We start from the raw sequence: 6,000 nt of genomic DNA on the forward strand, positions 1-6,000 counted from the left end.
CAATGTAATATGTATTATCAGCCTTTGGGCAATTCTGGTTTTCGACGTTTTGATACCGAAAAAAGGTCAGGCATTTTTAAGCCATGGGGCCCTTGGAAAACTGTATATGTAGGCATAAGCTGTAAGTTGTTTTGGGTTGGATAATCAGAGAGTTTGATCACTTGTAGTGTCGGCCTGACACTTTGGAAGTATATTCTAATTTCAGCTTGGAATATCAAATATATTTATTTTTTTACTTGGAAAACAAAGGTGATACAGTAAGCAACCAGAACCATATTCATCTATAAAGTTGCAAAGGAAAGAGAAACATATGCTACTGATGGTTTCTTCCACATTGTCCTCACCAAACGAATTCCTTTCAGAGAAAGTGCATAAAACCTGCAAAACTATAGATAGTTCAACAAAAATGTTTTTGCCAAATGAGACAAGTCCTCGCGATTCGCAATTGATTTACCCTGGAGTCGAGTCTTTTTCACACTCACACAATACTGCATAAAATCCAATAGTAGTTCTGTATAGCACCAATAAAATATGTGGCTCTACACCACGCTGATATAGGCTAGACAAGCATGCATTGTCAAACTACCCGACCAGCCTATCTGTTGTCACAGATATCACGCACACGTATATGATCAAAAAAGAAAAAAAACGGCAAACGAATTAAAGTACAACGAAAAATCTCATATGCCTCAAACCCATAAGTAGAGACATATAACTAGAATCCTAAAATGCACCAAAACTAATGGGCAGGCATCCGATGAATGCACATAAAACCCTGAACCACCATTGAATTAGGTAGATATTAGAAACACATGGGCTCCGGAGTGAACACCGCAAACTAATACCGAACATGCTAAGAAGATCTGGGGCCCTGCATTAATCAACACCACATTTGGCACTGACACATTTCTAGCAATACCACATAGCATCAACACATTGGGTGAACATATCCAATAAAAATGCATACATCCATCTCTCTGTTAACATGGTTCATTTGTTAGTGTCTGAGTGTATGTCACAGGAGGTTAACCTAGAGTCCGAATAATCTATATGTTGTAGTCGGTATTGAGTTCGTTCCCTAGGTGCATGTACATTTGCTACAGCTTCACGTAGAGCAAGGATTGAATTTCTATCAATGATGTAGGTACCTTGCCGAATGCCCTGGCTTGGCATTCTTATGGTTAAGAACCCATCTCTACAGGTAATTGGTCTTGAGGTTTTGAGAATCTGCAGATCAGTATGTGTGTGTATATAAATAAAAATACCATTCCCAACCTTGTTACCAAGCCCTGAATCCCTTCCGTTTATATGTAAGCGTACATAAATATCAACCAAAATCCCTTTAAGAAATCGAGTACAATTTTTACGAATTACTTTTCTCATTACAATAACAACGTCTGTGAAATAAGCGTTTAACATTGAAGTCTGAGATGGCCAATTTACATTAAATCAAGCTACTGAAATTCGGATCCAGCATGCTAATTTAGTAACTTTGAGATCTAGTATCGACATACTAATAATTTGCCAGAGAAATTGACAACTGAACCAGACATTTATTAATTCACTCAATGATCAGATAGGAATCCTAACCTGACAAGATTGAGGAAGGACGTTAATGGCCGATTTGCATCCAATGCAGGAGGGACGGCGCTCCCAAAACGATCCAAAAAAGAGTTTGTTCCTCGCCAACCAAACCCTTGTTGGTACCCCACAAAACCCTAGGGCCGAAGGAAGTCTGGGTCATGCCTTGCAGCCCCTTTTGGCATGTTTTTAGAAGCCCCGACAGTCAAAGGTTTGATTTGTTGTTTGGGCGTCATATAAAGATTGACTAAAATGCACCTTTTCCCGATAACTCGAACTGGATTATGGCAAATAGAATTCCATCCCTTTAATTGATTCGAGCGTCATATAAAGATTGACTAAAATGCACCTTTTCCCGATAACTCGAACTGGATTATGGCAAACAGAATTCCATCCCTTTAATTGATTCGAGCAGAATAAATGAAACCAAGTCTTAAGTTCAATCCATTTAAACTCAAAATTGATATCATGATTTTAATTTACACTCTTGGTTTAGTCAATTTAAACTTTCCCTATTCATTAAACTTCACATTCAAATTCAAGAAAGTCTATAAGAGGTGCATTATTTTACTATTTCTATAAAGATTGACTAAAATGATAATATGGTACCAATAAACTAACTTACAATGATGAAATCCTTTAATGAATGTGGCATTGCCTTATAAATCTCATATTAGTGTTATTTTTGTGTCATTTAACACAATGGCATCCATTGGACTTGAGATTAACTTCACCTCACTAATGTCCATATTTGTCCCTCGATCAATGCCCTTTATGCAAGTCCACCCCTACATGCAATGCTTGTAGCATTGTGATGATGAAATGTGATTACATCAACATGTTCAACTCTTTAGTACGAGAACTCAATGCTCTTTATGCAAGTTCACCCCTATACGCAATGCTTGTAGTATTGTGATGATGAGATGTGATTACATCAACATGTTTAACTCTTTAGTATGAGAATTTAAGACGTAAATGTATGGACTTGCTAATTAAATTCATGATTTTTTAAGAGTTTATATTTCACTTACTTTCATCGCCATTCCTTGTCCTTCCTGCATTCCCAAATGTCTTTTGTTCAGCATTACTTCTCCAATGAGTTACAACCACTTGATTCTACACCTCGGATAGAGTTGACTTATTGACTAATTTTGGTAGGTGGGGAATGATCATATGTTTGTCGATCAATATCAAGATACTTATCACATTTTGTGTTTTTTCACTTGTTCTTTAAACTTAAAATGTAAAGTTAAAGAATATATTCTCACATCAATGATTTAGGTTTCAATTCCAAAAAATTGTGGTGAAAATGGAAGTAGAGACCCTTGATATATTTTTAAAATTGAAAACTTCCTTATAGCCAATGAGATTGTTTATTTCTCTTTGGCTTATTAAAACATAATTAAAAGCCATATGCTAGATTTTGGATATCAATGAAGCTACCTTTATAGTAATTTTAGTTTTCTTTTCTTACAAGCTAAAACTTTAATGAGAGTAATCACAATTATATTGCACTTCTTTTTTTTTTTCAAATGAATGGGTAGTGATTTCACATTAATACAAAAACCTTGTTTCTAGGCTAAAAACCTTTCATAGCTCTTCATGTTCCACACTCATACTCTATTCATAAGTCCAAAAATTTGCAGCCTATGCTTATGGCACTTTTTGCCAAATATTCTTAAACAAGTGTTTATTATAATTTTTGCAAAAAACTCCTAAGAGTAGTATATGCCTACATAACATCAAAAGGTTTGAACACATAGTAAAAATCTAATAGCTTAAAGTCTTTCCTTTCCAACTTCTCGTTGCAATTCAAATTATTAGCCTTGTCCCATTGTTCCTGCTTTCTTGGCCTTTTTCTTCATTTGTCCTTCCTTAGTTGCATCCTCTTTCAAGGCAAATTGAGCTCCACTATTGTAATTGTCTTTAGCCTCTGACAATCTGACATCCATTGTTACCAATTTTGTTTGCACTTCAACTTGGAACTTCTCCATTTGACCTTGCAACATTTCATGTTTAATGTCCATTAACAATTGGTATGTTTTCCTTTCCTTCTCCTCAACTACATTACTTTGTTGTAGAACATTCAACATCCCCTCCACTGCTTCTAAGATCCTTTCCCATAGTCGATTCAATTTTGCCTGCTCATTCCAGTAGGTAGATGGTCTACGATCTCCCATAGGAGGCTTTTGTTGCCCTACTCCTGGAAATCCACTTCATGACTCATTGTCGTGGGCTCTTAGTGTTGATGCAACATGTGCTCGACTGTGACTAGCACCGAGTGATAAGGCTCTTCCACTGCCTAACATCCACCGCAACTCTCTATCGAGAGCACACAGCAATAGAACATTGTGAATGCAAGTATGAGCAATGCTAATCCTATTATATCTTACTCTATCTATGATCCACCACCTTGATACATTTAATCACGAGATTTCCAAATCCATATCTAGATTTCTTCGAGCATGGGATAAATTGAAAATGATACGGAGGGAGAGTACGAGTAATTCCATTCTGCAGGGAATTGAATGTATTAATAAAGTCGAGGCCCTTCCCACCTTGTCGATCGAATTCCTGACTTGAAATAATAAATTCGGGTGCCACATGTGCATGCACAAAGATCCGACCAGTTGCCAAATGTTATAGCAATTTAGACATGGGTATCAACTTACCAGTCTTTGAGGTTGGGGATGTATATGATCCACCAAACTTTCATTGCAAGCACCAATTTGCGCGCTTGAGTCCACTTGGCTCACATTTGATCAGACATGTGATTTCCTTCCTTAAGTGTCTGGCCTTGTATTTGGCTAGTAGTGCCTTTGTGTGTTGTATTATGTCCATGGGATTTACCCATTATATTCATGGTAAGGGAGAGTTTATAATCAGCCTTTTAACCATTTCCAAGGACCTTCGTTCCAACATAGTCCCTTTAATTACTAATGTATCTACAGTTGAATTCAAATGCCTAAGCACATGAAAGGATCCAATTTGCTAAAATTGTTGCGCTCGTAGCACAATCCATTGTAATATCAGAGGGAGGGCAGAGTTTTGTGATCCCTTAGATTTTAACACATGTCAAATAACAAACAATGAGTTTCCAAACATTGTGATTTTTTAGATATTTCTTGCTGATGCTAATTCTAATCCCTACAAGAGAGTTAGGTATTCAGCTTGGTTATTAGTTGCATGGCCCAAACCCCAAGCATATTAAGTCTGCTTTTTCATCGAGGCAAAGGATAACCCCTCCCGCTCCTGCCACCCCTTATGCCCCATTTCTATTATAATGGACATTATTAAACGTAATTTAGCAACCTATACATGCAATATAATAAATGGCTTTTCAATGTCAATAATATTTTAGTTACCTATGAGGTGTAGACCAATTGTTTTCTATGGAGGTCAGTCCCCATCAAGTCAGCGATTCAAATCTCATGGAGAGGGTTGACAGTGGGAGCTAGTTATGGGTGATTAAAAATGTCCCATGGGGTGTCCAAGCTCGAACAAGCCTCAAACAATACTAGTGACAAAATCTTACAATTGTGCAAATTTTTCTTCCATTCAACATTGGGGCTAGCCTCGGCCTAAACTCAACCTAGCTTGAAAGAAAAAAATATTTAGTTCTTTTTCTAAATAAATAATATCACCACTCCAAGCCATATGTATAATAGTGTTTAGAAAAATATTTTATAAATAAATAATGTTTCCACTCCTTTAAGCCATATCTAGAATAACGTTTAGGGGTTTTGCAATTCTCAATTGTTAACTGAGTTCATCATTAAATATGACATAGATGGATTGTACAACTTGTATTAGTCCCTATCCAAGGATTATGACAACCATTTGGTGGTCAACGTTGGTTGACTTTACACTATTTGTATTGATTTCAAAATTTTGTTTCTTAAGTTAGTTTGATGTTTTATTTTTTGAATTCTTTTTTTATTTAAATTATTTTAGGAAAATGGAAATTCATTATTATTTAAGCTTTAATTAAGTAGAAACCTTGAAGGGGCATTTTAATATTAGGTATTTTATGTCTTTGAAACTTTTCTAGACAAATATAATAAATAAATGAATTCATGAATATTGGTTGGTATGGAAAGGAGGAAGGAGATGGTGGGTGGTTGATTTTCCCTACATTGAATGCATCCCCTCTTGCATGTCCATTATCGTTTTGAACCATTCTTGATTTATTCTTACGTGTCATGGTCATCCACGGATGTCGTTATACTCTTATCCTCTAATCACCCTTTACACCTAAAGAAATCAATGGCACCCATGAGGCTTTTCGAGGGATCTAAGATTTTACATGCACAAACATCTCTGTTGTGTTATCCTCCATCCGTAGGTGGCACATGGATGTCTTGCCTTGTCGTAGACTCCTTTTTAGGGACTATCTTTAAGTTGTTTGTTTAATGTTTT

General features: G+C 36.2%; 1 protein-coding gene across 1 annotated transcript in view; it reads right to left on the reverse strand.

The window, feature by feature from the left end:
• LOC149156865 (cytochrome c1-2, heme protein, mitochondrial-like) overlaps nucleotides 1-1,858 on the reverse strand; it is a 98,113-nt gene extending 96,255 nt beyond the window's left edge. Inside the window, exon 1 of the mRNA XM_089438715.1 lies at nucleotides 1,591-1,858. The gene's annotated coding sequence lies outside the window, so the exon portion shown is untranslated. The remainder of the gene's footprint in view (nucleotides 1-1,590) is intronic.
• Nucleotides 1,859-6,000: the final 4,142 nt, after the last annotated feature.

This window comes from Pinus tabuliformis, chromosome 9 (genome assembly GCF_031772625.1).
Source record: "Pinus tabuliformis cultivar Carrire ecotype Pingquan chromosome 9, CPIR1, whole genome shotgun sequence".
NCBI lineage: Eukaryota > Viridiplantae > Streptophyta > Pinopsida > Pinales > Pinaceae > Pinus > Pinus tabuliformis.